Source organism: Rutidosis leptorrhynchoides, chromosome 1 (genome assembly GCF_046630445.1).
Source record: "Rutidosis leptorrhynchoides isolate AG116_Rl617_1_P2 chromosome 1, CSIRO_AGI_Rlap_v1, whole genome shotgun sequence".
NCBI lineage: Eukaryota > Viridiplantae > Streptophyta > Magnoliopsida > Asterales > Asteraceae > Rutidosis > Rutidosis leptorrhynchoides.
The window spans coordinates 331761449-331780499 of record NC_092333.1 but is presented as its reverse complement, the minus strand read 5'-3'; the positions used below and the strand labels follow the sequence as shown (position 1 = coordinate 331780499).

The 19051-nt window shown below is 34.5% G+C and overlaps 1 pseudogene; it reads left to right on the top strand.

Moving 5' to 3' along the window:
* LOC139899254 (uncharacterized) overlaps positions 1-18783 on the top strand; it is a 61732-nt pseudogene extending 42949 nt beyond the window's left edge.
* The last annotated feature ends 268 nt before the right edge of the window (positions 18784-19051 follow it).

The window sequence follows — 19051 nt, the reverse complement described above, 5'->3', positions numbered from 1 at the left end:
CTTACTTGGAACCTTTCTATGATTTTTGTGGTGATAAACATCAAGTCTTCATCATCTCATATGATGAAGATGCATCAAAAGAACAAAGGTTGAAGCTTTATTGTGTTTATACAATAAAGAGACAACCTTGATGTTCAAAACTTGTAGAAAGTTAGCTTTTACATTTAGTTGTGTGTTGATGGATAAAACTTGGTTATAATGATGCTAAAACATCAAAGAGTTGTATACTTGAGGCTTATACGCATCAAGGATGAGAACTGTGATAAGCATCAAGCACCAAGAAACCCACCGGAGCACTTGTTTCTGTTTTTCGGGCTCTGATCAGACACCTGGTGAAATGTCCCGTTCATATTGATTATAAACATTCCATACTAATTGATTTCGTTGCGAGGTTTTGACCTATATATGAGACGTTTTTCAAAGTCTGCATTTGATTTTAAAACAAACCATAACCTTTAAAATATTACGATGATTATCAAATAATGATAATCTAAAATATAGCATTTTTCACACGACCATTACATAATGGTTTACAATAATATTACACATCAACATAAGTCTTTTAAATGCATTTTTTAAACAATATTATACAAGCATGGACTCCAAATCTTGTCCTTAATTTAATATGTAACAGCGGAAGCTCTTAATAATCACCTGAGAATAAACATGCTTAAAACGTCAACAAAATTGTTGGTGAGTTATAGGTTTAACCTACATATTATCAAATCATAATAATAGACCACAAGATTTCATTTTTATAACACATCTCATATCAGGCATTTCGCAAACTGCATAGAGATAAAAATCATTCATATGTTGAACACCTGGTAACCGACCTTAACAAGATGCATATAGAATATCCCCATCATTCCGGGACTCTCATCGGATATGATAAATCGAAGTACTAAAGCATCCGTAACTCGGATGAGGCTTGTTGGGCCAAATAGATCTATCTTTAGGATTCGCATCAATTAGGGGCCATTTCCCTAATTCTTAGGCTACCAAGCTAAAAAGGGGCATATTCGGTTCGATAATCCAACATAGAAAGTATTTTCAATTACTTGTGTCTATTTTGTAAAACATTTATAAAATCGCATGTATTCTCATCCCAAAAAAATAATAGATTTTAAAAGTGGGACTATAACTCACTTTCACAGATTTTTTTACTTCGTCGGGAAGTAAGACTTGGCCACTGGTCGATTCACGAACCTATAACAAATATGTACATATATATCAAAGTATGTTCAAATTATATTTACAATATTTTTAATACGTTTTACTATTTTAAGTTTATTAAGTCAGCTGTCCTCGTTAGTAACCTACAACTAGTTGTCCAGAGTTAGATGTACAGAAATAAATCGATATATATTATCTTGAATCAATCCAGGACCTAGTGTATACACGTCTCAGGCTAGATCACAAATCAAAGTATATTTTTTTTTGGAATCAACCTCAACCCTGTATAGCTAACTCCAACATTACTGCATATAGAGTGTCTATGGTTGTTCCAAATAATATATATACATGGGTCGATATGATATGTCAAAATATTTGCATACGTGTCTATGGTATTTCAAGATTACATAATATATTAGAATACATGTATAATACAATAAGTTAGCTAGGATTTTATTAATATAGATTTGTTACCAATTTTCACGTAGCTACAACAAGCAAAAATTATCCAATCTTGTTTTACCCATAACTTCTTCGTTTTAAATCCGTTTTGAGTGAATCAAGTTGCTATCGTTTCATATTGAACTTAAGTTTATGAATCTAAACATAAAAACTATAAGTTTATAGTTAGAAATATAGATTACAAGTTATTTTTGTAAAGGTAGTCATTTCAGTCGAAAGAACGACGTCTAGATGACCATTTTGGAAACATACTTCCACTTTGAGTTTAACCATGATTTTTGGATATAGTTTCATGTTCATAAGAAAAATCATTTTCTCAGAAGAACAACTTTTAAATCAAATTTTATCATAGTTTTTAATTAACTAACCCAAAACAGCCCGCGGTATTACTACGATGGCGTATGTCCGTTTTTACGGTGTTTTTCGTGTTTCCAGGTTTTAAATCATTAAGTTAGCATATCATATAGATATAGAAAATGTGTTTAGTTGATTTTAAAAGTCAAGTTAGAAGGATTAACTTTTATTTGCGAACAAGTTTAGAATTAACTAAACTATGTTCTAGTGATTACAAGTTTAAACCTTCGAATAAGATAGCTTTATATGTATGAATCGAATGATGTTATGAACATAATTACTACCTCAAGTTCCTTGGATAAACCTACTGGAAATGAGAAAAATAGATCTAGCTTCAAAGGATCCTTGGATGGCTTGAAAGTTCTTGAAGCAGAATCATGACACGAAAACAATTTTAAGTAAGATTTCCACTCGAAATAAGATTGTTATAGTTATAGAAATTGATTTAAAGTTTAAATATGATTATTACCTTGTATTAGAAAGATAACCTACTGTAATTAATAAAGGTTTCTTGATCTTGGATGATTACTTGGAATGGATTTAAAAACTTGGAAGTAAACTTGCAATCTTGGAAGTATTCTTGATTTTATGAAACTAGAACTTTTGGAATTTATGAAGAACACTTAGAACTTGAAGATAGAACTTGAGAGAGATCAATTAGATGAAGAAAATTGAAGAATGAAAGTGTTTGTAGGTGTTTTTAGTCGTTGGTGTATGGATTAGATATAAAGGATATGTAATTTTGTTTTCATGTAAATAAGTCATGAATGATTACTCATATTTTTGTAATTTTATGAGATATTTCATGCTAGTTGCCAAATGATGGTTCCCACATGTGTTAGGTGACTCACATGGGCTTCTAAGAGCTGATCATTGGAGTGTATATACCAATAGTACATACATCTAAAAGCTGTGTATTGTACGAGTACGAATACGGGTGCATACGAGTAGAATTGTTGATGAAACTGAACGAGGATGTAATTGTAAGCATTTTTGTAAGTAGAAGTATTTTGATAAGTGTCTTGAAGTCTTTCAAAAGTGTATGAATACATATTAAAACACTACATGTATATACATTTTAACTGAGTCGTTAAGTCATCGTTAGTCGTTACATGTAAATGTTGTTTTGAAGCCTTTAGGTTAACGATCTTGTTGAATGTTGTTAACTCATTGTTTATTATAACAAATGAGATGTTAAATTGTTATATTATCATGATATTATGATATATAATATATCTTAGTATGATATATATACAGTTAAATGTCGTTACAACGATAATTGTTACATATATGTCTCGTTTCGAAATCATTAAGTTAGTAGTCTTATTTTTACATATGTATTTCATTGTTAATACACTTAATAATATATTTACTTATAATTTAACATAATTAACCAAGTGTATCAATATCTTAATATGATTCATATGTACCTAGTAATACGTTGTTATAACGATAATCGTTATATATATCATTTTCGAGTTTCTTAAATTAATAGTCTCATTTTTATGTATATAACTCATTGTTAAAATACCTAATGAGATACATACTTATAATAAAATCATGTTAACTATATATATAACCATATATATGTCATCGTATAGTTTTTACAAGTTTTAACGTTCGTGAATCACCGGTCAACTTGGGTGGTCAATTGTCTATATGAAACCTATTTCAATTAATCAAGTTTTAACAAGTTTGATTGCTTAACATGTTGGAAACACTTAATCATGTAAATAACAATTTCATTTAATATATATATAAACATGGAAAAGTTCGGGTCACTACAGTACCTACCCGTTAAATAAATTTCGTCCCAAAATTTTAAGCAGTTGGAGGTGTTGACGTATCTTCTGGAAATAAATGCGGGTATTTCTTCTTCATCTGATCTTCACCCTCCCAGGTGAACTCGGGTCCTCTACGAGCATTCCATCGAACCTTAACAATCGGTATCTTGTTTTGTTTAAGTCTCTTAACCTCACGATCCATTATTTCGACGGATTCTTCAATGAATTGAAGTTTTTCATTGATTTGGATTTCGTCCAACGGAATAGTGAGATCTTCTTTAGCAAAACATTTCTTCAAATTTGAGACGTGGAAAGTGTTATGTACAGCCGCGAGTTGTTGAGGTAACTCAAGTCGGTAAGCTACTGGTCTGACACGATCAATAATCTTGAATGGTCCAATATACCTTGGATTTAATTTCCCTCGTTTACCAAATCGAACAACGCCTTTCCAAGGTGCAACTTTAAGCGTGACCATCTCTCCAATTTCAAATTCTATATCTTTTTTTTAATGTCAGCGTAGCTCTTTTGTCGACTCTGGGCGGTTTTCAATCTTTGTTGAATTTGGATGATTTTCTCGGTAGTTTCTTGTATTATCTCCGGACCCGTAATCTGTCTATCCCCCACTTCACTCCAACAAATCGGAGACCTGCACTTTCTACCATAAAGTGCTTCAAACGGTGCCATCTCAATGCTTGAATGGTAGCTGTTGTTGTAGGAAAATTCTGCTAACGGTAGATGTCGATCCCAACTGTTTCCGAAATCAATAACACAAGCTCGTAGCATGTCTTCAAGCGTTTGTATCGTCCTTTCGCTCTGCTCATCAGTTTATGGCTGATAGGAAGTACTCATGTTTAGACGAGTTCCCAATGCTTGCTGTAATGTCTGCCAGAATCTTGAAATAAATCTGCCATCCCTATTAGAGATAATAGAGATTGGTATTCCATGTCTGGAGACGACTTCCTTCAAATACAGTCGTGCTAACTTCTCCATCTTGTCATCTTCTCTTATTGGCAGGAAGTGTGCTGACTTGGTGAGACGATCAACTATTACCCAAATAGTATCATAACCACTTGCAGTCCTTGGCAATTTAGTAATGAAATCCATGGTAATATTTTCCCATTTCCATTCCGGGATTTCAGGTTGTTGTAGTAGACCTGATGGTTTCTGATGTTCAGCTTTGACCTTAGAACACGTGAAACATTCTCCTACATATTTAGCAATATCGGCTTTCATACCTGGCCACCAAAAATGTTTCTTAAGATCCTTGTACATCTTCCCCGTTCCAGGATGTATTGAGTATCTGGTTTTATGAGCTTTTCTAAGTACCATTTCTCTCATATCTCCAAATTTTGGTACCCAAATTCTTTCAGCCCTATACCGGGTTCCGTCTTCTCGAATATTAATATGCTTCTCTGATCCTTTGGGTATTTCATCCTTTAAATTTCCCTCTTTTAAAACTCCTTGTTGTGCCTCCTTTATTTGAGTAGTAAGGTTAGTGTGAATCATTATATTCATAGATTTTACTCGAATGGGTTCTCTGTCCTTTCTGCTCAAGGCGTCGGCTACCACATTTGCCTTCCCCGGGTGGTAACGAATCTCAAAGTCGTAATCATTCAACAATTCAATCCACCTACGCTGCCTCATATTCAGTTGTTTCTGATTAAATATGTGTTGAAGATTTTTGTGGTCGGTATATATAATACTTTTGACCCCATATAAGTAGTGCCTCCAAGTCTTTAATGCAAAAACAACCGCACCTAATTCCAAATCATGCGTCGTATAATTTTGCTCGTGAATCTTCAATTGTCTAGACGCATAAGCAATCACCTTCGTCCGTTGCATTAATACACAACCGAGACCTTGCTTTGATGCGTCACAATAAATCACAAAATCATCATTCCCTTCAGGCAATGACAATATAGGTGCCGTAGTTAGCTTTTTCTTCAATAATTGAAACGCCTTCTCTTGTTCATCCTTCCATTCAAATTTCTTCCCTTTATGCGTTAATGCAGTCAAGGGTTTTGCTATTTTGGAGAAATCTTGGATGAATCTTCTGTAGTAACCAACCAATCCTAAAAATTGACGTATATGCTTCAGAGTTTTTGGGGTTTCCCACTTTTCAACGGTTTCGATCTTTGCCGGGTCCACCTGGATACCTTCTTTGTTCACTATGTGACCGAGGAATTGAACTTCTTCCAACTAAAATGCACACTTTGAAAACTTAGCGTACAGTTTTTCTTTCCTCAATACTTCTAGCACTTTTCTCAAATGTTCTTCGTGCTCTTGATCATTCTTTGAGTAAATAAGTATGTCATCGATGAAAATAATGACAAACTTGTCAAGATATGGCCCACACACTCGGTTCATAAGGTCCATGAACATAGCTGGTGCGTTAGTCAATCCAAACGGCATAACCATAAACTCGTAATGACCATAACGCGTCCTAAAAGCAGTTTTTGGAATATCATCCTCCTTTACTCGCATTTGATGATATCCAGAACGTAAATCGATCTTCAAATAAACCGACGAGCCATGTAGCTGATCAAATAAGTCGTCAATTCTTGGCAGTGGATAACGGTTTTTGATGGTAAGTTTGTTCAACTCTCTGTAGTCAATACACAACCTAAATGTACCATCCTTCTTCTTGACAAACAAAACAGGAGCTCCCCACGGTGATGTGCTTGGTCAAATGAAACCACGTTCTAAATGTTCTTGTAATTGACTTTGCAGTTCTTTCATCTCGCTGGGTGCGAGTCTGTAAGGAGCACGAGCTATTTGTGCAGCTCTTGGTACAAGATCTATTTGAAATTCAACGGATCGATGTGGGGGTAATCCCGGTAATTCTTTCAGAAATACATCGGGAAATTCTTTTGCGACGGGAACATCATTGATGCTCTTTTCTTCAGTTTGTACTTTCTCGACGTGTGCTAGAACAGCATAGCAACCTTTTCTTATTAGTTTTTGTGCCTTCAGGTTACTAATAAGATTTAACTTTGCGTTGCTCTTTTCTCCGTACACCATTAAGGGTTTTCCTTTTTCTCGTATAATGCGAATTGCATTTTTGTAACAAACAATCTCTGCTTTCACTTCTTTCAACCAGTCCATACCGATTATCATATCAAAACTCCCTAACTCTACTGGTATCAAGTCAATCTTAAATGTTTCGCTAACCAGTTTAATTTCTCGATTCCGACATATATTATCTGCTGAAATTAATTTACCATTTGCTAATTCGAGTAAAAATTTACTATCCAAAGGTGTCAATGGACAACTTAATTTAGCACAAAAATCTCTACTCATATAGCTTCTATCCGCACCCGAATCAAATAAAACGTAAGAAGATTTATTGTCAATAAGAAACGTACCCGTAACAAGCTCCGGGTCTTCCTGTGCCTCTGCCGCATTAATATTGAAAACTCTTCCGCGGCCTTGTCCATTCGTGTTCTCCTGGTTCGGGCAATTTCTAATAATGTGGCCCGGTTTTCCACATTTATAACAAACTACATTGGCATAACTTGCTCCGACACTACTTGCTCCACCATTACTCGTTCCGACACCATTTGTTCTTTTCGTTCTGTTAACCCCTGGTCCGTAGACCTCACACTTAGCCGCGCTATGACCATTTCTTTTACACTTGTTGCAAAATTTGGTGCAGAACCCCGAGTGATACTTTTCACACCTTTGGCATAGCTGCTTCTGATTGTTGTTGTTGTTGTTGTTGTTGTTGCGGTTGTTATTGTTGTTGGGATGATTGTTGTAGTTGTTGTTGTTGTTGTTGTTATTATTATTGTTGTTGTTGTTGGGCCGTTTGTTGTAGTTGCGATTGATGTTGCGATTGTTAGGATAATTATTGCGATTATTATTGTAATTGCTGTTGTTGTTGTATTGGTGATTCTTATCACTGTTTTTCTCCCACTTTCTTTTAACTTGCTTCACATTGGCCTCTTCAGCCGTTTGTTCTTTAATTCTTTCCTCAATCTGGTTCACTAGTTTGTGAGCCATTCTACATGCCTATTGTATGGAGGCGGGCTCGTGTGAACTTATATATTCTTGGATTCTTTCCGGTAATCCTTTCACAAATGTGTCGATCTTCTCTTCCTCATCTTCAAACGCTCCCGGACACAATAGGCACAATTCTGTGAATCGTCTTTCGTACGTGGTAATATCAAATCCTTGGGTTCGTAACCCTCTAAGTTCTGTCTTGAGCTTATTGACCTCGGTTCTGGGACGGTACTTCTCGTTCATCAAGTGCTTGAATGCTGACCACGGTAGTGCGTACGCATCATCTTGTCCCACTTGCTCTAGATAGGTATTCCACCATGTTAACGCAGAACATGTGAAGGTATGTGTAGCGTACTTCACTTTGTCCTCTTCAGTACACTTACTTATGGAAAACACCGATTCGACTTTCTCGGTCCACCGTTTCAATCCGATCGTTCCTTCGGTTCCATCAAATTCCAAAGGTTTGCAGGCAGTGAATTCTTTGTAGGTGCATCCTACATGATTTTCTGTACTGCTAGATCCAAGGTTATTGTTGGTATGTAGCGCAGCCTGTACTGCGGCTATGTTTGAAGCTAGAAAAGTATGGAATTCCTCTTCATTCATATTCACGGTGTGTCGAGTAGTCGGTGCTATTTCCTTCAAAATAGTCAAATGGAACAAATTAATCATACAGAATATTAAGAGTAGTTAATAGTATTTCGTAGCATAATATGAACTCATTTATAAAAGCTTTTTCTTCATATTAGCGTTTTATAAGTTTAAATTCGGGTAGTACCTACCCGTTAAGTTCATACTTAGTAGCTAATATATACAATTCAACTACTACAATTCTATATGAAAAACTGATTATAATAATATTTCGCGTTCAAACTTTTATACAATATTTTACAAACTTACAATACCGCTTATTTTACATAAAGCATGAAATATAGCACACAATAACTTTGATACAAAATAGTTGTGAAGATAATTCTAGCTAGTACATAAGTCGTTCAGCAAAGACAATAAAGACACGTAATTCATACGTCCAGAAACAAGTCATGCATTCTGGTTTTATTAGGACTACTTCCCATCCTTGGTCTTGGCGGAAACACCATTGACCAAAATTAACCTTGGTCGGTTGGTTGAGGATTTTCTTTTACTTAACCGTTTTATTATTTCCCCCACCGGTTCTATTTCCTCCTCGGGTTCCTCCTCTTCCGGTTTTGATTCTTCTTCCGATTCTGATTCTTCTTCCGGTTCTTCTTCGGGAACTTGTGAATCAGTCCAATATATATTCGACTCTTCGTTATTATTAGGTGAGTCAATGGGATTTGTGCTAGAGGTAGACATCTATCACACAATATCAAACATGTTAAGAGATTAATATATCACATAATATATACATGTTAATAATATATAGTTTCCAACAAAAATGTTAAGCAATCATTTTTAAAGAAAACACGGTCGAAGTCCAGACTCGCTAATGCATCCTAACAAACTCGATAAGACACACTAATGCAAATTTTCTGGTTCTCTAAGACCAACGCTCGGATACCAACTGAAATGTCCCGTTCTTATTGATTAAAAACGTTCCATATTAATTGATTTCGTTGCGAGGTTTTGACCTCTATATAGGACGTTTTTCAAAGACTGCATTCATTTTTAAAACAAACCATAACCTTTATTTCATAAATAAAGGTTTAAAAAGCTTTACGTAGATTATCAAATAATGATAATCTAAAATATCCTGTTTACACACGACCATTACATAATGGTTTACAATACAAATATGTTACATCAAAATCAGTTTCTTGAATGAAGTTTTTACACAATATCATACAAACATGGACTCCAAATCTTGTCCTTATTTTAGTATGCAACAGCGGAAGCTCTTAGTATTCACCTGAGAATAAACATGCTTTAAACGTCAACAAAAATGTTGGTGAGTTATAGGTTTAACCTATATATATCAAATCGTAACAATAGACCACAAGATTTCATATTTCAATACACATCCCATACATAGAGATAAAAATCATTCATATGGTGAACACCTGGTAACCGACATTAACAAGATTCATATATAAGAATATCCCCATCATTCTGGGACACCCTTCGGATATGATATAAATTTCGAAGTACTAAAGCATCCGGTACTTTGGATGGGGTTTGTTAGGCCCAATAGATCTATCTTTAGGATTCGCGTCAATTAGGGTGTCTGTTCCCTAATTCTTAGATTACCAGACTTAATAAAAAGGGGCACATTAGATTTCGATAATTCAACCATAGAATGTAGTTTCACGTACTTGTGTCTATTTTGTAAATCATTTATAAAACCTGCATGTATTCTCATCCCAAAAATATTAGATTTTAAAAGTGGGACTATAACTCACTTTCACAGATTTTTACTTCGTCGAGAAGTAAGACTTGGCCACTGGTTGATTCACGAACCTATAACAATATATACATATATATCAAAGTATGTTCAAAATATATTTACAACACTTTTAATATATTTTGATGTTTTAAGTTTATTAAGTCAGCTGTCCTCGTTAGTAACCTACAACTAGTTGTCCACAGTTTGATGTACAGAAATAAATTGATAAATATTATCTTGAATCAATCCACGACCCAGTGTATACGTATCTCAGTATTGATCACAACTCAAACTATATATATTTTGGAATCAACCTCAACCCTGTATAGCTAACTCCAACATTCACATATAGAGTGTCTATGGTTGTTCCGAAATATATATAGATGTGTCGACATGATAGGTCGAAACATTATATACGTGTCTATGGTATCTCAAGATTACATAATATACAATACAAGTTGATTAAGTTATGGTTGGAATAGATTTGTTACCAATTTTCACGTAGCTAAAATGAGAAAAATTATCCAATCTTGTTTTACCCATAACTTCTTCATTTTAAATCCGTTTTGAGTGAATCAAATTGCTATGGTTTCATATTGTACTCTATTTTATGAATCTAAACAGAAAAAGTATAGGTTTATAGTCGGAAAAATAAGTTACAAGTCATTTTTGTAAAGGTAGTCATTTCAGTCGAAAGAACGACGTCTAGATGACCATTTTAGAAAACATACTTCCGCTTTGAGTTTAACCATAATTTTTGGATATAGTTTCATGTTCATAATAAAAATAATTTTCTCATAATAACAACTTTTAAATCAAAGTTTATCATAGTTTTTAATTAACTAACCCAAAACAGCCAGCGGTGTTACTACGACGGCGTAAATCCGATTTTACGGTGTTTTTCGTGTTTCCAGGTTTTAAATCATTAAGTTAGCATATCATATAGATATAGAACATGTGTTTAGTTGATTTTAAAAGTCAAGTTAGAAGCATTAACTTTTATTTGCGAACAAGTTTAGAATTAACTAAACTATGTTCTAGTGATTACAAGTTTAAACCTTCGAATAAGATAGCTTTATATGTATGAATCGAATGATGTTATGAACATCATTACTACCTCAAGTTCCTTGGATAAACCTACTGGAAATGATAAAAATAGATCTAGCTTCAAAGGATCCTTGGATGGCTTGAAAGTTCTTGAAGCAGAATCATGACACGAAAACAATTTCAAGTAAGATTTCCACTCGAAATAAGATTGTTATAGTTATAGAAATTGAATTAAAGTTTGAATATGATTATTACCTTGTATTAGAAAGATAACCTACTGTAAGTAATAAAGGTTTCTTGATCTTGGATGATTACTTGGAATGGATTTAGAAAACTTGGAAGTAAACTTGCAATCTTGGAAGTATTCTTGATTTTATGAAACTAGAACTTTTGGAATTTATGAAGAACACTTAGAACTTGAAGATAGAACTTGAAAGAGATCAATTAGATGAAGAAAATTGAAGAATGAAAGTGTTTGTAGGTGTTTTTGGTCGTTGGTGTATGGATTAGATATAAAGGATATGTAATTTTGTTTTCATGTAAATAAGTCATGAATGATTACTCATATTTTTGTAATTTTATGAGATATTTCATGCTAGTTGCCAAATGATGGTTCCCACATGTGTTAGGTGACTCACATGGGCTGCTAAGAGCTGATCATTGGAGTGTATATACCAATAGTACATACATCTAAAAGCTGTGTATTGTACGAGTACGAATACGGGTGCATACGAGTAGAATTGTTGATGAAACTGAACGAGGATGTAATTGTAAGCATTTTTGTTAAGTAGAAGTATTTTGATAAGTGTCTTGAAGTCTTTCAAAAGTGTATGAATATATATTAAAACACTACATGTATATACATTTTAACTGAGTCGTTAAGTCATCGTTAGTCGTTACATGTAAATGTTGTTTTGAAACCTTTAGGTTAACGATCTTGTTGAATGTTGTTAACCCATTGTTTATTATAACAAATGAGATGTTAAATTATTATATTATCATGATATTATGATATATAATATATCTTAGTATGATATATATACAGTTAAATATCGTTACAACGATAATCGTTACATATATGTCTCGTTTCGAAATCATTAAGTTAGTAGTCTTATTTTTACATATGTATTTCATTGTTAATACACTTAATAATATATTTACTTATCATTTAACATAATTAACCAAGTGTATCAATATCTTAATATGATTCATATGTACCTAGTAAGACGTTGTTATAACGATAATCGTTATATATATCATTTTCGAGTTTCTTAAATTAAAAGTCTCATTTTTATGTATATAACTCATTGTTAAAATACCTAATGAGATACATACTTATAATAAAATCATGTTAACTATATATATAACCATATATATGTCATCGTATAGTTTTTACAAGTTTTAACGTTCGTGAATCACCGGTCAACTTGGGTGGTCAATTGTCTATATGAAACCTATTTCAATTAATCAAGTCTTAACAAGTTTGATTGCTTAACATGTTGGAAACACTTAATCATGTAAATAACAATTTCATTTAATATATATATAAACATGGAAAAGTTCGGGTCACTACACCTGGGACATCTGAAAAGTTGATTTTCAGATAGTTCGTTTTGAGTAGATGACTTTTCATTTAAGACTCGCCTAAATCCGATATACGGTTTAGGATTTATAGTCTTCCGAAAATCACTACGCTTTTGTAATGACTTGCTGAAAATTCTGACCTACTCGCGCTTGAACCGTTCCCACGGTCACACAACATCGAGTTGGGATCTGAAAATTGGATAGCGATACGAGGACTCACATATGGAGCCTTGGCCACTGACCACACATCTTTTCAGTTTGTATAGAGGTCGTAGCAGCTGTCCAAAGTCAGCCTTTTGTTTCGATCTCTATTCTTGTTGAAAACTTACTTTATCTTTTACGAATGATGATGATGATGTTGATACTTAAGACTTAATTTATTTACTTTTAAACCTTTGGGGATAATATACTGACTTAGTAACCTTTGACTTAGGCTGAGGACCTTTTTGGATCGACCAACTTACTTGTTTGGACCGACTTACTACTTGCATACTTTTAGTATCGACTTTTGCTGCACATTCACTGTGAGTTATAGCTTTCCTTTTTACTTTAACTATTTTTGGGACTGAGAATACATGCGCTTTTTATGTTTTACATACTAGACACGAGTACTTAAACTTTATATATGTGTGGGTGACATAACGGCACAAAGATTCTCCTTAGCTCGGTAACGTTTAGTCATTGGTTTATGAACCGGTGGACGCGAATCTTAGATATGGATCCATAGGGTTTGACATCCCCACTTGAGCTAGTCGCGCTAGCATTCAATGGGTATTTAATACTTCGTAAACAGACGCACTCTCCAAGTGTACTTTTAGGGGGTAATATTACGTTAAATTAGTTAGCGGGTGCCCACGGATAAGCATATACTTTATCATACTGATTTGAAATACTGATTTGAAACGCTGGTTGAAGCACTGAAATCTCGTGGTCTACATTACATTACTGATTACAAACAAACTATAGCTCACCAACATTCGTGTTGACTTTTTAAGCATGTATTTCTCAGGTTCTTAGACATTGTTGCTTCCACTGTTAGACTTGCTGTTATAGTATTGGTGTTATAGACTTGCTGTTATAGACTCGATGTGTTAGACTTCCGCTGCATTACTTAGAGATGTCTCAATCACGGAACTTTTACTTTGCATTCACAACTTATGTTATTTCTGAATAATGGCTTTGTAATGACCTTTAACTCACGTACTTATATTTATGCTTTCTATTTGTAGAAGCACGTTATCTTTTGTAAAATTTTATCTTTTCATGAATGCGAAAATTGGTTTTTAAACAGCATATAGCGTTTGACCTCGTAATAATCTTGTTGTTGATGATCCGTACATGATGGTTTTGTACGGGGCGTCACAATGCTGATGTGCAAAAGTGTGTAGTGCTTAATTTGCCTTTCAAACTTTTAAATTTATAAAACCTTTATTAATACACTTTTAACACCCTAATGAGCAACAAAACCCGATCAGAGGTAGTATTTTAGGTTATCGTCCCAAAAGAGCGTAGATGCGTTATAAGTTGTTTTATTCTATAGTTTAATTCTTATTAAAGAATTAAAGATATATTTTTATGTCTTTTATGGGATAGATTTATCTCTTAGGAAAGAGATGCTTTTTGAGATAAACAGAATAAAATAAAGCAGGAAACTTAAGATACAAAATAAACAGATAAAAGTAAAAGTAGTTACATGAACAACTAATTCATAAGGAAATCATATTAGGCAAGTTTCATGACTTATGGTAACACAAAGCAGAATAACAATCATAGACCAATTATTATCCCTTAATAGGCTAAGCTAAGTGTCGCATATCATTCAACAAGTAGGACTTAAAGCATATGCTAGATATGTGATGTGCATAACTAACATCTTAATTCTTCATGTTCAATTCAATTACATGATACATACCAATCTTGTGATGAAGATCAATATGCAAATAGACTAACAAATTAAATAAGCTATTAAACATCAAGTAGATCAACTCAAGTTACTAGCTGAAAGTCAATTACTATTAAGTTCACATGCAAACATTAATTAAACAAATCCAAACGAAGGTTCTTCGATTAAGCCTAACAATATCAAACTCTATTATATAAACTAATTCCAATTAAACAAGTTCATCACTATTATGCTGTTTAACTTAGTTACATGCAATTCAATTTAACAAGTTTGATGGACTAGATCTAAACAAGTAGCATGAATCGAATAATAGATTATCGGATTAAGTACTATTCAACCCTAAAATCATGTTGTTTAATCATTAAGCATGGAAAACAAGTGTAATTAAGCAAAACAGATTCGAAACAGTTCAATTATTATTACAGAAAATTGACCATACAGATCTAGAAAAGAACCAGAAACTGTACGGATGAAGCACTGAAGCCGGCTGCTTCCTCCCATCCAAGTCGGCGGCTTGGGGTTGTGAGGTCGGCGACTTCATCTGATTTCCAGATAAAGTTCAGTTTTCGTCCACGTAACCACTATGAACGTTTAGTTCATAGCAGAAGACGAACAGAAACAATTACAGTAAATAAAATAAATAAAGCAGTAAAATAAGGATAGAATCATACCTTGAAAAGCTAGATGTAAGAAACTTGAATTAATAACTTGAATGAATCTTATTTACAATGAATAAATCTAACCTAAGGGTTTAGAGAAAACCCTAAAAAGAAAAACGAACTAAGCAAAATTATTGAATTCTAAAAACTGCATATGAAAACTGAGACCAGAGGCCTTTATTTATAATGTTCAGATTCGGTGGCCAAGCCGGCGGCTTTAGTGGGAAGCCAGCGACTTCAGTGGGAAGCCGGCGGCTTGCCTTAAGTCGGTGACCCCTTTCAAAAGTTAAACTTAATCCGCAAGCACAAATCTTTTAACCGTCATCACTAAGCCAGCGGCTTCAGGGAAGGCCGACGGCTTCAAAGATCCGACAAATCTTTCTGATTTTGTTTCCATTTTTACTTGAACTTGGTCGATAAGTTGAGAAATTGTGTTTATTAGGCCGGCGGCTTCAGGATGAAGCCGGCGGCCTCCTTGCCTTTTTGCTTGATCAACAAGTTCTTTCAATTTCACAAAGATTCTGGAACATTTTGACGTATGTAACTCCAAGCCGACGGCTTCATGGAATCCATGCCGGCAGCTTCCTTAGCCTGTCTGCAATTTCCTGTATTTTTGATCCTGTTTGATACATAACTTTGATAAAATCATTAGAAATAGCTTTTTCCCATTTTTATCCTTTTTAGCGTGTTTCGAGGTTAAAATGACTCTAAAATACTAAGATAACACCTCAAATGTTATTAAAAAACTGTATAATTTAGGAGGTATCAAATGCTTGTCATTTGCTGCTTAGTAGACCTTGGTTATTTGATAATTATGTCTATCATAATAGACACTAAAATACTTACTCATTTTATGTGAATGGAAAGAAGATCACCCTCACTTCTTTAAAGCATAGTGAAATATCTAGAGCTGACCCTACTGCTAAGAATGAAAAGACTTTGTTTATGAGTCAAGCTAAAGTTGATACTGAGTTAAAGGGTGGTACTCGTGCTTACTTGTTGCTACTGGTTGAAAGCGATGAGTTGAACTAGCATGATGAAGTACCAGCTCGGGTAAAAGCATTGTTATCCGAAGTTTGCTGATGTGTTCCCAACTGAGTTACCTGCTGGTTTTCCACTAATCAGGGATATTGAACATCAAATTGATCTTGTACCTGGGTCTATTCTTCCTAACAAAGTAGCTTATCGATGTTCTCCTCATGAAGAAAAAGAATTAGAGAAGAAAGTTAATGAGCTAGTTGCAAAGGGGTATGTTAGAACCAGCATGAGTCCTTGTTCAGTACCAGCTTTACTAGTTCTAAAGAAAGATGGTTCGATGAGAATGTGTGGATAGCAGAGCTATTAACAACATCACCATCAAGTATAGGTATCCCATACCTAGATTAGATGATATGCTAGATGAGCTGCATGGTTCTTGTGTATTCTTCGAAGTTGATCTTAGAAGTGGGTATCATCAGATTCGAATGAAAGAAGGAGATGAATGGAAGACATCTTTCAAGATCAAAGGTGGGTTATTCGAGTGGTTGGTTATGCCTTTTGGCTTATCTAATGCACCCAGCACATTCATGACACTTATGAATGAAGTGCTCAGGCCACTTATTGGACAGTTTGCTGTTGTTTACTTTGATGACATTCTAGTGTACTAAAAACTAAAGAAGAACACTTGGATCATTTAAGGAAAGTATTTGAGCTATTAAGGCAGTATCAGTTATATGCAAAGATGGAGAAATGTGATTTCTTTGTTAGCTAAGTGGTGTTTCTTGGATATGTGGTTTCTAAAGAAGGCATTTCAATGGATCCATCTAAAGTGGAAGCAATCAGGTCTTGGCCTAGTCCTTCTTCCATCACTGAAGTCAGAAGTTTTCATGGTTTAGCTTCATTTTATAGAAGATTATTAAAGACTTCTCCACAATTATTGCTCCAATTACTGATTGTTTGTAGAAAGGGGTATTTGAATGGTCCGGTTCTGCTCAATCAACATTTGAATCATTGAAGGAAAAGATAAGTTCAGCACCTATATTTGCTTTACCTAATTTTGATATGCTGTTTGAAATTGAGTGTGATGCAAGTGGTGTTGGCATTGGAGCTGTGCTAGTGTAAGGAAAAAGACCAGTAGCTTATTTCAGTGAAAAGCTAAGTGGGGCCAAGCTAAATTATAGAACTTATGATAAAGAGTTTTATGCCATCATTCGGGCTGTTGATCATTGGTCTCATTATTTGAAGCCAAGGCAGTTTGTTCTCTTTTCTCATCATGAAGCATTGAAATACATTAATGGTTAGCACAAGCTAAATCCAAGGCATACAAAATGGGGTGAATTCTTGCAGATGTACTCCTTTGTTTCTAAACACAAGGCTGGTACTTCTAATGTTGTTACTGATGTTCTATCAAGGAGATATTCATTATTGTCAATTCTGGAAGCTAGAGTTCTTGGATTCTTATTTGTTAAGGAGTTATATGAAGCTGATCCAGACTTTGCTCCAATTTTAAATTGTTCACCTGCTGAGTTCAAAAGAGATTATGTTGAACATGATGGGTTTCTATTCAAGGCCAGCAGAGTGTGTATTCCAAAAGATTTAATCAGGGAGTTGCTGATTAGAGAAGCACATGTAGGCAGTTTAGCTGGTCATTTTGGGATTAACAAGACTTTGGAGATCCTAAATGAACATTTTTATTGGCCATGTATGGATAAAGATGTTAAAGCTGTAATTAATCGTTGTGCTACATGCTTTCAAGCTAAGTCAGCTTTTCACAAGGGTTTGTATACTCCTCCTCCTGTTCCCAACCAACCATGGGAAGAGTTGAGCATGGACTTCATTGTTACATTGCCAAGAACTCAGCGAGGCAAAGATTCAATTATGGTTGTTGTTGACAGATTTTCAAAGATGGCTCATTTCATAGCCTACAACAAAACAAATGATGCTACTATTATTGCTGCTTTATTCTTCAAAGAGATTGTTCGTCTTCATGGAGTTCCCAAAACCATTGTGTCTGATCGAGATACAAAGTTCTTAAGCTATTTTTGGAAGACATTATGGAAGTTGCATGGTACCAAGCTATTATTCAGCACTTCTCACCATCCCTAAACTAATGGTCAAACTAAAGTGACTAATAGAACTGGGGGAATGCTGCTAAGAACACTTGTGAAGAAAAGTTTGAAGGAGTAGGATTTGAAGCTTGCACATGCTGAATTTGCTTTCAACAGAGCACCTAATTACTCCACAGGAAAATCACCATTTGAAGTCTGCTATGGTGCAACTCCAATCACACCCATTGATCTGGTTTCTTTTGCAATTGAGCCTAAAGCAAGTGTTGAGGCAGAAGCAAAAGCAAAAGAAATGAAAATGTTGTATGAGCATGTGAAAGAACAAATTGAGAAGACCAACCAGCAATACAAGGCTAAAGCTAACCAACACAAAAAGTGGCCTACTTTCATTCCTAGTGATCTTGTTTAGATTCATCTAAGGAAGGAAAGATTCCCAGCAAAAAGGAAGAACAAATTGATGTCAAGAGCTGAGGGTCCTTTTAAGGTGTTAGAATAAGTTGGTGATAATGCTTACAAGGTCGAGTTGCCTGGTGATACAGCTATATCTAGCACTTTTAATGTGGGTGATTTGATGCCATACTTAGAAGATGACAACCTCGAGAACTTGAGGTCAAGTTCCTTTTTAGAGGGGGAGGATGATGCGGGTGAGCTGGGAAATGTAACCAACAATAAAACCA